The sequence below is a fragment of the Protomyctophum parallelum genome, assembly GCF_964188405.1.
Source record: "Protomyctophum parallelum genome assembly, chromosome: 2".
NCBI lineage: Eukaryota > Metazoa > Chordata > Actinopteri > Myctophiformes > Myctophidae > Protomyctophum > Protomyctophum parallelum.
In genome coordinates, this window is record NC_139699.1 from 17,585,936 (window position 1) to 17,603,244 (window position 17,309).

The window sequence follows — 17,309 nt, forward strand, 5'->3', positions numbered from 1 at the left end:
AATTTCCACAGACAGAGAATACGACTCTTTTTTTTTTTTTTTTACATTTTGTCCCACAACTCCTTTCCCCACATCCCCACCCACCCACCATCTTTCCCCACGAGGCCAGACATACAAACAACATATAAACACAGGTATAAAACCAACATTGAGTACAAAACAATACACACAACATACAGTATATACACAGGTATAGAACCATTAGGTAGACAAGATACTAAGATACAAAGCAAGGGATCATATGGTTATGATTAATGAACAACTTCAATGGGGGGTAAAATAAGATTAACAATAATACAAATAGGTATATAAAATAAAACAAAGTAATATTAAATAAAAAGAATAATAAAAAAAACAAGGAAAGAAAAAGAAAAAAAATAAGAAAAACCTATATATATATATATATATATATAAAGAGATAAAGAGCTTAATTGCCTCATTTCTCGACTCATGTGTAATGATTTCCGATATATTATGCTATATATATTATACTGCACCAAGTAGAGATCTGCACACCCACACCACGTGTCTTCAGTCAGGTGAAAGTGATTCTAAACTGCTTACATACGATATTAAAGGTTGCCAATGGTCGTAAAATTTGTCAGACGACCCTCGAATCGTGAATTTGATTTTTTCAAGTTTCAGAAAGGACATAAGTATCCTCCTGCGGGCGATTAATGAGGTGAAGGCAATAACATTAAGTTGTTTTCTGGGTAAAACTACATCCTCCTCCGGGATTCAAAAAATTGCAATTTGGGGGCAAGGCAAAATGGTTGTCTCCAGCACCTCAGAAATTATGGCAAAGAAAGATTTCCAGAATGGTATCAATTTGGGGCAAGACCAGAACATGTGGGACAGATTTCCTGGGGATTGTGAACATCTATCGCAACTATCCGTCACACACGGATATATTTTAGATAATCTTGCTTTACTGTAATGAGTTCTGTGGAGAACTTTAAACTGAATGAGGCTAAGCCTAGCACAGGAAGAGGAGGAATTAACCCTCTCCGTTGCCTGTTCCCACCACTCATCTGAAAATGCGATCTCCAATTCGGCCTCCCAGCCTGCCCTAATCTTATCCAAACCTGGGTCTCTGCGGGGGATAGTCTCATAGAGACAAGAAACAACACCTCTAGCTAGGCTTGACCCGACCGTGTAGGTAACTGCGGGAATGTTGGAGAGTGGGTTTTAACAAAGTGTCGAACCTGAAAATATCTAAACCGGTCAGATTGTCGCAGGTTATAGGTTGCACACAAATCTCCAAATTCTGCAAATTGGCCATCTATATATAAGTCCCGGAAGTGAATCAAACCTTCTCTTCCCCATGCAGCAAACCTAGAGTCCATTTTAGCAGGTAAAAAAAGATTGCAGATGGGTGCTGACATGGTGAGCAATGACCAACCAAACTCCTTCCTAATCTGACCCCAGACCTTAAGTGTTGAGACAACAATCGGGTTTGTACTGTATTTTGACGGCACAAAAGGGACAGGACTACACACCAACGCTTCAAGCGAGGACGAAATGCAGGAGCCAGCCTCAAGTCTACACCAGCAGTCTTCAGGCTCACTCAACCAGAGAATTATTTTGTGAATGTTAGCAGCCCAATAATAATACCTGAAGTTTGGAAGGCTCAGTCCGCCCTCGGCTCTGATTCTCTGCAGTAAAGGCAATCTGATTCTTGGGGTTTTACCTTCCCAAATAAAGGATGAAATCATAGAGTCTAATTTAGTAAAAAAACGATTTTGGGAGGAATATTGGGAGACATTGGAAAAGATACAAGTATCTAGGTAGTATGTTCATTTTAACAGTCTGTACTCGTGCCCAGGCCGTAGCGTAACGGTCTGGGCACCGGACTGGTGATCCAGTCGCGGTGTGCCGCGGGTTCGACTCCCGTTTCCTGTCAGCCTACTTTCTATCCCTTAAAAAATCAATAAAGGCGTAAGCCGCAAAAAAATATCTTAAAAAAAAAAAAAAAACAGTCTGTACTCTGCCAGCCAAGGAAAGAGGCAGAGCATTCCACCTCTGGACCACCTCCTGTTTTGTGTAGACACAAAACAGGAGGTGGTGATCTACTCCAAAGATTATTATCCCATTGCTGAAAATACAGCTCTGGTGTTGCATATGATACAAACGCACTTGCAATGGGAAATAGAGGGGGGGTGAAATGGAATTATTTTTTTTGTGTTTACTATATACAGTATATTTGTAATGATACTGATTTGTGTGCAACACTATTGAAAACAAGGTATTTAATTGTGTGTTTGAGCTGACAGGACAAGCTCAGTGGCTTGACTTTAAATGATGAATGTTAATTAAAAACGCACAAGATTTGAGGCTTGCTGAAGAGAGCAGATCTTCAAGCTGACAACGACAAATGAGGCATTAATTTTTAACAGTGGGAGGAGGAAGGAGAGAAGAGAATGGAGGGAGTGGGGGGGGGGGGGGGGGGGAGGGTGGGATGTCAGCTGTTTGTGATGTGAAGTCAAAACAAGCACGTTTCTCTGATAACCGTAATACACACATGGGCCAGAGAGGCACCACCTTATATCTAGAATTAATATTTATTCTGACTGTTCTGATGATTTTGACTGTTTTCAGGAAGAACTGCTCCAGACAGAGAGGTAAGATTTTAGTTTATTGATTTGTTACTCTTTTTCATCAAAGAAAGTTTAATTGGAAACTGTCTTTTGTGTATATTGAGAGTTTGTCTATTCTCTGACATCTGGCAGAGATGAGATCGACTTTGATGGATTATATATACAGTATATATATATATATTGGCCTACATATATTATTATTTTTCTTTTTTCTCTCTAAGATGACTGGAGCTTCTGAGACATAGCCAGCTGACAGGATCCAATTGCATCGGCTACATGTAGTAAGCATTAACTAACATTATCCGCTGCAGCCTATTTAGCATATTATATTCAACCAGTTGATTTCTTTCTAACCATCTTTAGATATTTTGCTTTACATAAATGATCCATGATACATTTTGCATCTTTTGTGTAGCCTGCAGTTTGAGTTATGGCCTTGAGTGACTTATTACTGGAATTCAGATATTTGATGTTTTGTCAACTGACTGGACTGTGGCTCTGGCTAAGCACAGCGATAGGCCCTCGGTCACAGTCACAAGTCTCCAATCCATGGATTCAGGTGTCGGTTCCATAGAACCAAACCCAATGTCTGACATCGATGAAGGTGAGCTGGTGTTACTCTTCTCTTCTTATAGGGATGCCATAAAATGCCATGTTGGGAATTGTATTATGCGTTGCTGTTGGGAGGAAACCGGCACCTATGACCATTTTTTTGTTGCTTTTATTCATAAATCAGTGCTATTGAACACCCTTTATGTCTGTGTGTTGGTTATATTGAATCAATCAATGGAAAGTATTAAAAAGCACTTCGCACAAAACCTCTTAACTCCATTGGACCCTCAAACTGTCTGCTGAAACATCTATCATGCAAGTGACAATTATGACGCACAAATAATGTAGAGGCACCAATATCAGATTCATTCTCGTTCTCGTAGCGCACGGGGCATGTGACGTAGGATAGTGTTAAAGGCACAGAGCGCCACACTATATATAAAGTCACAACACCAACTTTGATTAGGCAGTATTTCTTTGGTTTTCTTCATTTCCTGAAAAAAAAATATTTTGCCTTTTCTGAAAAAGTAACATTTTGGAATTAGGTGGTGTCTTTCTGACAGCAGAGATATTATATCATGTTATGAGCTGACTTGAACCAGCTGATCATGCATTCCCAAACTATACAGTACTCATAATCTAAACTTGTGCCTTTGTAAATATTTAGTATGGGGGTCACCTAGCCCTGAGCCAAAGGAGGACATTACAAACAATGGATTCTCAGAACAACAGCTTCTTGACATTACATATGATTCATGTAATACAAACACCGCAGGTACAAAAGACTCCCACACTTTGTACATTGTCGTCGTCGTCATCCTCATCTGTCAAGTATTAAAGATTAAAGACCTCTTTTATTTTCTGCCATCAGGAGAGGTTCTAGCCTCCACAATCCTGCATTTCCTGCAGACTATGACGGGTCAGAGTCCAGATCAGGACAGGTTGACCTCCCTGCAACGCTTGCTTGACCCCGACCGCCAGGACCCTGTTGTGAGCAGGGAGACATTTCACTCCACCATGAGGAAATGGATCGCCCAATGTAGCCAGGATAGGTAAGCAAATGCAAAGCAGAGGGAATCCAAACCCTTTTTTCCGCCCCAGAAGGCGTGACCACGTTACTCCTGTCCTTTTTAGGATTGATTTTAAAAATGTAATTACCACTTTTAAAGCCCTGGCTGCATGGCATGTCCCCAAGCTACATTAAAGATATGCTGGAGCCTCATAGGCCAAGGCAGAGCCTTGGCTCTCCTGGAAGTTCTGGCTACCCAGCTTGTTACCGTGGGTGACCGGGCTTGGATAAATCAGCCATCCCCACATACAGTACACTCAGGGAGGGCCTCCATCCCCACATAGACTCAGGGAGGGCCTCTATCTGGACAGTCCCCACATAGACTCAGGGAGGGCCTCCATCTGGACAGTCCCCACATAGACTCAGGGAGGGCCTCCATCTGGACAGTCCCCACATAGACTCAGGGAGGGCCTCCATCTGGACAGTCCCCACATAGACTCAGGGAGGGCCTCCATCTGGACAGTCCCCACATAGACTCAGGGAGCGCCTCCATCCCCACATACACTCAGGGAGGGCCTCCATCCCCACATACACTCAGGGAGGGTCTCTATCTGGACAGTCCCCACATACACTCAGGGAGGGTCTCTATCTATATATATATATATATATATATATATATATATATATATATATATATATATATATATATATATATATATATATATATATTATATTTTGTGTTATTCATGTCCTCACTGTATTGCATTACTGCTTGTTTTTTAATGTCGTTGCCTTGCTTTTCTTTTATGCTTTGCTTTTATTTTATTCTCCATTGTTCTGTAAAGCACTTTGAGCTGCATTTGATGTCATGAAAGGTGCTATACAAATAAAGTTTTATTATTATTATTATTATTATTATCTGGACAGTCCCCACATACACTCAGGGAGGGCCTCTATCTGGACCAACGATTCCAGTTCCCGACCTGTTTATGCCATGTGATGACAAGCACCTGCCACTGAATTAACACTGCCACTGAATTAACAGCTGCCACTGAATTAACAGCTGCCACTGAATTAACAGCTGCCACTGAATTAACACTGCCACTGAATTAACAGCTGCCACTGAATTAACACTGCCACTGAATTAACACCTGCCACTGAATTAACACTGCCACTGAATTAACACTGCCATTGAATTAACAGCTGCCACTGAATTAACACTGGTAAATGGTGCATTTATATAGCGCCTTTATCCAAGGCGCTTTACAGAGATTGTGCATTACATTCACCCATTCACACACACATTCATACACCGATGGCAGCGGAAACCATGCAAGGCACCAACTAGCACATCGGGAGCAATTAGGGGTTCAGTGTCTTGCTCAAGGACACTTCGACAGTAACTCTGGGGGAGCCCGGGTTCGAACTGGCAACCTTGCGGTTACCATCCAGGCACTCTACCCCTGAGCCACCGCCGCCACTGAATTAACAGCTGCCACTGAATTAACACTGCCACTGAATTAACAGCTGCCACTGAATTAACACTGCCACTGAATTAACACTGCCACTGAATTAACACTGCCACTGCTCCCCTGAGTCACTCCCCACATCTCTACCTACAGCAGAGCTAAATTCACACACTACCACAAACCGAATTGTATAATTAGTGCACAGTATATATGTCATAAATGCTGGATGTTTTAGTGGTTCAAGTTGGATTTTGGATTACTTTGTTGATGTTGTCTAGTTATCTACTTAGTGTACTCAACATTATAAATATAAATTATCCATATTTTCATGAATATTTGCCATTTTGTTATCGGTTGTTGAGTTCACATCTGCAAGAGACTTATGATTGTTCATATTTTCCAGCACTGATATGGATGACAATCATGTATCTTGGCCAGACCCTTCCAAAGTGTCGATACACGGTAGGCCTTTCATTCTGCTGTGTATTTTTTGGGAATGGATCTGTTAGATTCCAACCCTATCCCCTCCATAATATTGATTTACTTTCAGGGTTGGATTTCTCAAGTCCTCAAATCAACCCTGTTATCTCAGAGAGGGGCCAATGCTTCTGGTCAGTTACTCTTTCTGTCCCTCTCAGTTAACTAATTAATATACAAGCCCACACTCTGGTTAATTCATGCTACATACGTCTAATTATTTATTTTGACTTCAGCGATGCAAACAATCTGTTGCGCACTGTGGCTGAACTGAAGCATGACCATCACAGGCTGAGCGAACAGAACAACATTCTGTTAAGAACGGTGGCACAGTGTGAAGACACCAACCTCCAGCTCTCAGTGGAGATCAGTGAGCTGCGTGTCAACCTGAACAGGTGAATATAGCTCAGTATGGCTGAAGGATAAGGTTTTGTTATAATGGTTTCATTGTTTATTTCTCTTCAGACAATACATAAGAATGAGCCTCTCTGCACCTAATAATAGTTTTATCTAATAGTTTAATCTTTTCTTATTTCTTATTCTGTTTGTATTGTTTGATGTTTTAATGTCTGGGGAGGGGACTGCAGATGGAAATTAGCAAGTCTTGCTAAATCTGGTATACAGTATTTACACTGCATTTTTAATGTAATGTTCATCAATATACACTGTCCCGACCATATAAACGAATAAAGTAAAGTAACTCTGTTTTAACTGCTTGATGATATGCAGCGCCCAGCGGTCAGTGATGACCAGAGCCAGGTCTCTAACAGAGGACCTAGAGGAGGCCCGCCGGTCCTTCAGGGCGGCCCAGGATAGGGCTAACCGCACGCAGACCAGCTGCACCAAACTGGTACATAACGGCACACAAGACTCAAAGTGCAACGTTGGGGCGACTGTGGCTCAGGAGGTAGAGCAGGAGGTAGAGCTAAGGCTGTGGCTCAGGAGGTAGAGCAGGTCGTCCAATGATCCGTGGGTCGGCGGTTCGAATCCCGGCTCCTCCTGGTTACATGTCGAAGTGTCCTTGGGCAAGACACTGAACCCCAGATTGCTCCTGATGTGCTGGTTGGTACCTTGCATGGCTTCCATCGCCATCGGTGTACGAATGTGTGTGTGAATGGGTGAATGTAATGCACAATCTATGCACCATTTACCAACGTCATACAAAAATTGGATGTCTGCCCAATTATAATACGTTTTCCTTTTCTTAGAGCAATGAACTTGAAAGCCTGAGAGTTCATGTAAGGATTGCTGAAGACAAGGTAGCTTTACTTATTGATCAAGTCTTAGAGAGGAAGGTGCTCGTGCTTGACTTAACCATTTTCCATTGTTATTTATGCATGATACAATAGCATTTGATTTGATTAGATTTATTTGATATATTCATGATACAATAGCATTCATCATTTATTATGTTATTTATGCATGATACAATAGCATTTGATTTGATTAGATTTATTTGATATATTCATGATACAATAGCATTCATCATTTCCACAGAATGAAAAGTTGTCCTTTGAAAGAACGTGCTCTGACGACAGTGTCAACAAACTCAGGAAGGAAAATGCTGAACTGAGGGTAAGAAGACATCTTAAAAATGTCTGTCTCTCAGTCTCACTCTGTCTCTAAGTCTTTTTACTGAATGAGAATCTCTTCATGTTCACAGGCAGAACTTGAGGACGCTCTTGTTATGCTGACTTTAAAAGAAAGAGAAATCTCAAAGGTAGGTAGTATGTAAAACTTTCCAATGCACAACAAAGGATTTCTGTATTTTTTCAACTTGTTTTACTTATCTCTAATGTTTGTAGAGAGACATTCTTATGGCTAAAATGATGAGCACTCATGTGGAAAATCACAACATCATAGAGGTATGTTTATCTAAAATAGGTATGAGTGATATGAAACATAATATTATATAACTATTATTATTAAATTACATTTAATGCATGTAATATATATTTTTGTCATGATCAAACTTTGCTGACATGTTATAATGATATATATGATGTATTGACTGCCACTGATAACTACACATCTATTTGAAATTAGTAGCATGTTTATGTTATCTATGAATAAATGTTAGTTAGTTGCTGTCTCTTGATAAAAAACATTATGCCATGGTTGTATTTAAACTATTGTGTATTATTTATAATTTATTTCTGCCATTGAAGGGGCTGCAATCAGAGCTACAGAGGTTACAAGAACATTCACAGCAAGTCATTCTGAGGTATGGTACTGATGATTGCGAATTCTGCAATTATACACCAAACGAAATGAATTTACCATTATTTACCATTTCCTTATTTACATCATTAACTGCTTGGTATATATGTTCAAAGTAGTTGTATCTAATTTGAAAATGGTTGGTTGCTATTACTCTTTCTCCACCTAATCATTGTCTATATTCATTCATTGTATTTATCAATACTGTATGTTCTCTCCGGGGATGGGATCATGATCTACTTCAGGTTTCACAGACACTCCAGAAGTCCACAGAGTGTCTTAAGAAGGAATGTTGATCCTCCTAATTACCGCTCTCTGCAGACTGAGATTCAGGATATACAAAAGGTACACTTTAAACTTATATAACTTATAGTTATACGCAAAAATAGCCAATCTATGAGATGAGAGAGCTAAAATGTCCTCAAATGGACCCATCATCTGTTGTTACATTAGTCACTTCAAGAGAAATCCTCCCGCTCACTCAGATCAGCCAACGCAGGGAAGCTGGAAGTACCTTCACTAAAAACGCCGGGAACAATGCTCCACACGTCCCAAACTCTTCTCCCTTCTGGCTCCAAAACTGTGGAATGCACTTCTCATTGCAGTCAGAACTGCAGCATCACTCCCAATCTTCCGCCGTAGTCTGAAAACACACCTTTTCAGACTCCATCATGGCCCTTAGGATTTGCCCTAGCCTAGCCCCTTAGATAGCACTTTTTGTAGACTGAGGCTTCGTACACACATATCAGACCAACATGCTCTGTGCTGTCCGTGTTTCATGGGGGGCATTGTGTGTGATGGGGGGCAATCAAACACAACTGTTTGGTGAAACCACGTGACTTCCATTGGAAAAGCATTGGGGCGGCCATGAAACACAGGCAGAGCACAGAACATTTGTTCTGTATGTGTGTACGAAGCCTACGATAGCATTTTATACAGACATACAGCATGTTACGTAGACAGCACTAGAATTGCATTTTATGTAGTCATAGCACTTTATAGTACATATGTATATTGTATAATATATAATATAGTATAGTATGTATAGTTTATATGTATAGTTTCATTATATAGATACTCCACTGTTATGTTCTTAGCTTACGCATGTTTCATGATAACTACTTTTTATGTATGTGATGTATGCCATATTCGCTTTGTTATTGCTTAATGTAAATAGCTCTGGATTAAGAGCGTCTGTTAAATGCCTAAATTGTAACTTGTAAGGCTCACTCACCTCGAGTTGACAGTCTGAGAAGATTCAGGCGTATGCTGGGTGCAGATTCAGTGAGGATGCTAATTCATTTTAAGCATACATGAAAACATATTAGGTCTCAAACCCTCTTAAAACCTAAACATCAATATGCACACAGGCTATAAAGATCATGGAACCGATAAGATGGTATTTTAAGAAAACTCAACCTTTTTACCAAATGTTTTTTTGTAATATCAAATTATTTCTTAAATGTTGATAGAATCATGTTTCACCTCTGTTTTCCGGAGCGGTTGTTAGATGTCAGAGCTCTATTAGAGCAGCAAGCTTCAATAAATGGTGATTGTATTGTTCCCCATGTGCAAGAACTCAAGTCTGCCTTCTCAGTGAAGGGGAAATAAATCAAAATAAAATAAAATTAACATGAATATTATTGTTATAATTATTACAAAATTTTTATTGCTTAGTTTTTTCAGTCAGATGTCCTCATTATGTAAAGGGCACGCTATGCCTATATTTTCATCCACAGTATTGTGCTGGTTCCGTTGAATCACAGGAGACGCCTTACCCAGAATACCCACAAAGCCACGAGCAACCAGCGAGCATCAAACAGCAGCTTGTCAAAGTGTATGTGAGTTTTTACCTCCGTTTCTCCTGTTATGGTAACAGATTGGATGTCACAGACAGTCACACTCATTGGCATTATTCACTATGTTCTGAGAAATTACCCCAGCCTAATAAAAAGAGAGTCTTGATTGTTTTTCTGTTAGACAGTGTTTATGGAAATCTCTGTTATGCAACCATTAACCATTACTGTCCTTTACTGTCTTCTGAGTAGTATAAGTGCAGTTTTAGGAGCCCTCCGTGACTACAGACATAACAATGTGTAGGGGCAGTTGTTTATGATTTGGGGGTGGTGGTTTCAGGCTGAGAGAGCTGAACCTGCATAACTCTGTGTGGGAGGAGGAGGAGAGAGGGGAGAAGGTGGAGGAGCAGTGGAGGCTTCGGGAACAGGAGCGAAGGCAGAACCACCAGACTGAGGAACAGACCCAGACCCCTGAGGCACAGACCCAGACCCCTGAGGCACAGACCCAGACCCCTGAGGCCACGGCTGTACAGAACTGGCGGAGAACCATCAGCCTGGAGGCAGCAAAAGCCAAGCTGAGAACAGAAGACAACCAACCTAACCAGGCCTTGGCTGAGACACGAGCCAAGCTCCAGCAAGCAGAGCGCACTGTCAGCGATATGAGGGAGCAACTCTGCCACCTACAGGCTGCTTTGAGGACTGCACAGCAGGGTGTTTCTGAGCGTGAAGCGTCTCAGGGCAAGATGGGAGTCCTCCACACTAGTGACAAGGAGACCAACACTGTGAGAGATGGACAAGGCTGGACTGGGGAGAACGTAGCGAAGGAGTACAGGAATGCAGCGGTGTCCACAGAAACGCCTACTGAGAAAGCAGCCCGGTCAGCCACAGAACAGACCCAGACCGGAGTGATGTCAGATGGACTCCTGGTGACCTTACGGAGGATGGAGGCGATGGTCAGCGGTGCCCTGGAGACGGCTGAGCTGGTGAGGCAGAGTGAGGAGCAGGTCTGTCAGGTCAAGGAGAAGATGGAGACCATGACTCGGACAGTGGAGCAGGCTCTGGGCGAAGCTACGGACACAGAGACCATGACTCGGACAGTGGAACAGGCTCTGGGCAAAGCTACGGACACAGAGACCATGACTCGGACAGTGGCGCAGGCTCTGGGCAAAGCTACAGACACAGACGAGCAGCTGGACGCCCAGGAGGCCACGATGGAAGGACAGCTTCAGGTTTGTGTTGGTTGGAAAATTGCCTTTTTCCCATTGCTGTAAAATAATGACAAACAATTTGGTAGTGTAAGCTTGGTGAAAAAGATCATTATCAGAACTATTACAGCTCTGCTGTAAATATACTGCATTGCATCACTTTGTAGGATTTTAAAATGCATAGACAGAAATCACACTTAGCCTACGGGGCGCTCTTATCGTACATCATCATGCCATAAAACAGACACTATGGGCCCTATCATGTGCCACATGATATCCCTAAATGTATTTGCCATTTCTATTCAATTTTAGAAAAACATTTTAAAATAGTTCAACTAGCTGATCTACATCAACACGTTGTGAGCTTGTAGATCAGCTATTTGAACTACTTTAAAGGGGTTTTCAAAATAGTAAAAATAATTCTAATACGTTTAGGGATATAATGGGTAAGGGGTGACACAAAATATAGCCCTATATGTCAATTTGCTCAGACAGTAAAATTCTCCATTCATTGTCAATGAATTTAAAGTTTGTGTAAGGTTGTAAAGGCTGTGGACAGACACCAAAAGCTGGATATAGGAGGGCCCTCAAAAATGTGTTAAATAAAACTTGTTAAATGGTGTGTGTGTGTGTGTGTGTGTGTGTGTGTGTGTGTGTGTGTGTGTGTGTGTGTGTGTGTGTGTGTGTGTGTGTGTGTGTGTGTGTGTGTGTGTGTGTGTGTGTGTGTGTGTGTGTGTGTGTGTGTGTGTGTGTGTGTGTGTGTGTGTGTGTGTGTGTGTGTGTGTGTGTGTGTGCAGAAAACCAATGAGGGAAAAAAGAAACAAACTCACAACATGCCATGTTGTTTTTTGAGCTTGAATGTTCACTAAATGTATTGTTAGTACACCAATACTTGTACTTAGGTAGCAGTAATATTGTCGTTTTAGTATATTTTCTAAGGGAAGTCTCCAATCTTTCACAGTCTGTCTGTTCTATATTTTAATTCATATTGAAGACAGTGAGTGATCTATAATATATGAATCTCTGTATTTCTTTGAAGCCTCTGTGTCCAGGACAATCAACTGATGCTGAACCAGATGTCAGTGGCTCTCCAGCCGAGTCTGAAGTAGACATCAGAGACAGAGACAGGGGTTCCTGTCCGCTGTCTGTGATCGCTGATAGCAGTGCTCCTCTACCATCAACCAAAAAACCTTCCTCCTCCACCTGTGAGACTCCAGCCTCCACGAGTGAGCGCCCACCCTTCATCAGTGAGCATCCACCCTTCATCAGTGAGCATCCACCCTTCACCAATGAGTCTCCACCCTTCACCAATGAGCATCCACCCTTCATCAGTGAGTCTCCACCCTTCACCAGTGAGTCTCCACCCTTCACCAATGAGTCTCCACCCTTCACCAATGAGTCTCCACCCTTCACCAATGAGTCTCCACCCTTCACCAGTGAGTCTCCACCCTTCACCAGTGAGTCTCCACCCTTCACCAATGAGTCTCCACCCTTCACCAATGAGTCTCCACCCTTCACCAATGAGTCTCCACCCTTCACCAGTGAGTCTCCACCCTTCACCAATGAGTCTCCACCCTTCACCAATGAGTCTCCACCCTTCACCAGTGAGTCTCCACCCTTCACCAGTGAGTCTCCACCCTTCATCAGTGAGCATCCACCCTTCACCAATGAGCATCCACCCTTCATCAGTGAGTCTCCACCCTTCACCAGTGAGTCTCCACCCTTCACCAATGAGTCTCCACCCTTCACCAGTGAGTCTCCACCCTTCATCAGTGAGCATCCACCCTTCACCAGTGAGTCTCCACCCTTCACCAATGAGTCTCCACCCTTCACCAATGAGTCTCCACCCTTCACCAATGAGTCTCCACCCTTCACCAGTGAGTCTCCACCCTTCACCAGTGAGTCTCCACCCTTCACCAATGAGTCTCCAACCTTCACCAGTGAGTCTCCACCCTTCACCAATGAGTCTCCACCCTTCACCAATGAGTCTCCACCCTTCACCAATGAGTCTCCACCCTTCACCAATGAGTCTCCACCCTTCACCAATGAGTCTCCACCCTTCACCAATGAGTCTCCACCCTTCACCAGTGAGTCTCCACCCTTCACCAATGAGTCTCCACCCTTCACCAGTGAGTCTCCACCCTTCACCAATGAGTCTCCACCCTTCACCAGTGAGTCTCCACCCTTCACCACTAAGCCTCCACCTTCCACCTGTCGTCCTCCATCATCCACCAGTGAGCCTCCACTGCAAGAAGGTATGATATGATGTTAGTATTAAATAAATACTGCTTTCTACTTAAGGCCTATTCATACTCTACTGTGAGCGGTGACCACCTTAAGGCCTATTCATACTCTACTGTGAGCGGTGACCACCTTAAGGCCTATTCATACTCTACTGTGAGCGGTGACCACCTTAAGGCCTATTCATACTCTACTGTGAGAGGTGACCACCTTAAGGCCTATTCATACTCTACTGTGAGAGGTGACCACCTTAAGGCCTATTCATTGCGAACGCAGTGAGCCACTTACTATGACAGCAAGGGCTGAATGTCTGTGTGTGTGTGTGTGTGTGTGTGTGTGTGTGTGTGTGTCACGCTGTTACACCACCGGCCCGCCACCAGAGGGCGCAGCTGTAGCACACACACACACACACACACACACACACACACACACACACACACACACACACACACAGGGCGCAGCTGTAGCACACACACACACACACACACACACAACCACACACACACGAGCTGCGTTCGCTTCACGCGTTTGCGCGTCTTACTTGTACTCTACTGTGAGCGGTGACCACCGCGGCGTGACGTCATATTGTAGTTTTCAGTGGTCACCTCATCACCTAAAACTGGAGCATGAATAGGCCATCTATTATTTTTAATATATTATATTATAACTACTGAAACGTAACAGATATTTACATTAAGGCCTAAAAAAAAAGAAAAAAATCACACCCGTGTGAAGTGAGGGGCGCTCTTGTTATCGTACATCATCCAATAAAAAATGAATGTTTTTTTTGTCTTTTAACCATGATACAATGTTTAAAACAACTCATATTTTCGCCATGACCATGTAAAATGATCATGTACGATCTGAACTGAATGTGAAAGAGTTCCAAAAATCTGTATGGAACAGCTGTATTACTGAGGAGGAAGAGGAAATTGTCCTTAAGACCTGTAGACTACTATTAATAGTCCCTGGTGAATTACAGGAGGGTGTGTTACTATGTGAGGTAATGTTAGTTGGTATTATTTACACTCTTAATCATGTTTAAGGTTCAAGGTTGTGAACCTTCAACCATGTTCATTAATATTAATATTAATGATGTTCTGATCAGGGAGAAGGTTTATTTATTTAAGCTAGGGAGGGTCACAGAAAACATTTGCATTAACCCATTTTGGGTGGGAAGCCCTTTTGGTGTTAGCATTATCTTATGCTTTAGCTATTGAAAAATAGCAGATCTACAAGCTCATAGCGCCCCACCGAGTGGCGCGCTACGAGCTTGTAGGTCTGCTATTTTTGAAAAATCGAAGAACGACTGACATAGAAACATAGCTTTTTCAGGAAACTGTCAGGATGTAGAAGACATTTTTAGAATCTGATCTCAGGTCACATATCCCGCCCTTAGCTCACGCTGATTGGTTCGAACCACGGAGCGGTTCGGTGTTAGCTCAATCCCCTGAGAGATCCCAGATGGTTGCTGTGTTGGGGAACATGGTTACCCAATACCGCCCCCATCTGGCAGAGTTAGGTTATATCAGAGCGCGCTGAATGCAGAATGCACAGCGAGTGAGTTGACAGATAGACACAACAACATGACGAGACAGCTAAAACCTATTGTAGTTTAACTTTCACCATGCACCAGGTTTAAAGAAACAACATCACAATAATAATCACATACTGTTATTATGATTAACTCGGTTAACTAGGTCCTAAATAAGTCATTATTAGGCCAATTAAACCCGAATCGCTTGGCCGCGATTTCCCTCCCACCCTTCAGCCCCCCCCCCCTGGTATAAATACCTTCCAGCGCCCCTGCTGCTGTCACATTGTCACATAGTGATAGAGTCACAATGTGAGTCACATTGTTTATTTCACAAGAGTCACATTGTTTATTTCACATGATCTATAATAAGAGTCCATCTTGGCACTGCTACAGACGGTTGTGCTTGTTGTTTACATGGGATCTGGGGGGGGGAACTAACGAACCAACGTGTTGTTGATGATGAAGAGGCTGATGATAGTTTATGTGATTATGTAACATTATTATATGATAATCCTCCATGTTTAAGGGAAGACGTTTTCCCTCTTATCAACCATATTATAATAACCTTTGCTTAACAAATGAAGTGGCAACCGCGTGATCTATACAGGAAAAGCAGTATCTTTTTTGTTTTTTTATAAAAAATTTATTCAAAGAGTATGACATCATAATATGCAAGTTTCACAAAAAGAGAATACGTACTCTTTGTTTTTTACATTTTCTCCCACAACTCCTTTCCCAATCCTCCCCACCCACCCACCATCACCACTAAATACTGTACCTTCAGAGAGATACAACCTACACTACACTGCTTATATTCCTCTGTGGTGGCTCTGTATCATATAGTCAGTCACTCATATTTCTGTTTGTTTATGGAGATTAATTCAGCGACAGTAACATTAGTGATTTCTCACCGTCAGTTGATGCTTCTTATATGAGTCAAATCATTTGTTATTAAACACATCTATGGGAATTCAGAATGGGGGAAAACGTGACCCAGGTATAGGATTCGTAGGCCACTATAGGCCTACATTACGTCAGACTTCAGTGCTCTATATACCTGTAGTTGTTTTACCTGTAGAAGTTGTTATACCTGTAGAATTGCATTTCATAGCCCTAACTTGTCCAAATTCCTCTAATGGCACTGTACATAATATCTGCAGGTTATTGTCATTATGCATGTATACTTGCTGAGTTACTGTACTTTGCATGAGGAAATGACAGTCACAATTATGCTTATTAACTGTCATGTACCCTCTTGTGAGACATCATGGTATGACACAGTCTAAATCATGCTTTACTTTACTCTGAACAAGAGCTTAATTACAAACCAGTGAACCAAAAGCACCTGTAATTACAGTCATGGTTGCCAGGTTATTGTTTATTAATTACAGTCATGGTTGCCAGGTTATTGTTGCCATTAGTGCCAGGGGCGGTAAGGCACAAACCAACCAATCAGATCTGAAGAGCAGCATCAGCCTTACAGAACAGCCTTTTAGTTTTAACAGCACCCCTGCATTTGCATTGAACATGCTTTCCTGTTATATAATTATGCAAATCTATTCCATTTCAAACTGCACAGTATTGTGGTCTGTTTTCAACAGGTGGCTCAGCGAGAGGCAGCAGCAGCAAGGTGAGAATCCTCCCATTTGGTGAGAAACACCACAGAACATCTCTTTCTGTAAGTAGAAATATAATTCCAATTACTACAGTAATTCATATATACAGACAGTACAATACAGTAATTCACTTTGTAGCCTGTTTTCAACGTTAAACATTTGATAATGTATAAATAATTGTAGGGGTGAATAAATGACTGATTGTGTTCTTTGGGTATTTAACACATTGATTTACAACACATTCTCGTTAGCTGCATGGTACATTTGTGAGTAAATGACAGCAGATGTTGACAATGTAGTTTCAGTGGTGGACAGTAACTTACGTATCTGTACTACACTTGAGTATTTGTACCTTTGGATACAGAATTTCACTCAAATAAATGTCGGGATAGATATTCTGCTTTTGACTCCACTACATTTCTAGGCAGGGATGAAGTAGGCTACATTAACCATCTAAACTATTTCAAATGTAGGCTATAGTGAAAATAGCAGATCTACAAGCTCACGACACAACACATCATGATGCATTGAGAGCTTGTAGATCTCCTATTTTCACTAATATTGATATATCTTTTTTTAAATCTGGAAAA

The 17,309-nt window shown here is 41.9% G+C and overlaps 1 protein-coding gene across 1 annotated transcript in view; it reads left to right on the forward strand.

Annotated features, from left to right (window-relative positions):
* Positions 1–16,739: 16,739 nt before the first annotated feature.
* Positions 16,740–17,309, forward strand: part of mrvi1 (murine retrovirus integration site 1 homolog) — a 48,718-nt gene continuing 48,148 nt past the window's right edge. The window contains exon 1 of the mRNA XM_083760111.1: positions 16,740–16,781. The gene's annotated coding sequence lies outside the window, so the exon portion shown is untranslated. The remainder of the gene's footprint in view (positions 16,782–17,309) is intronic.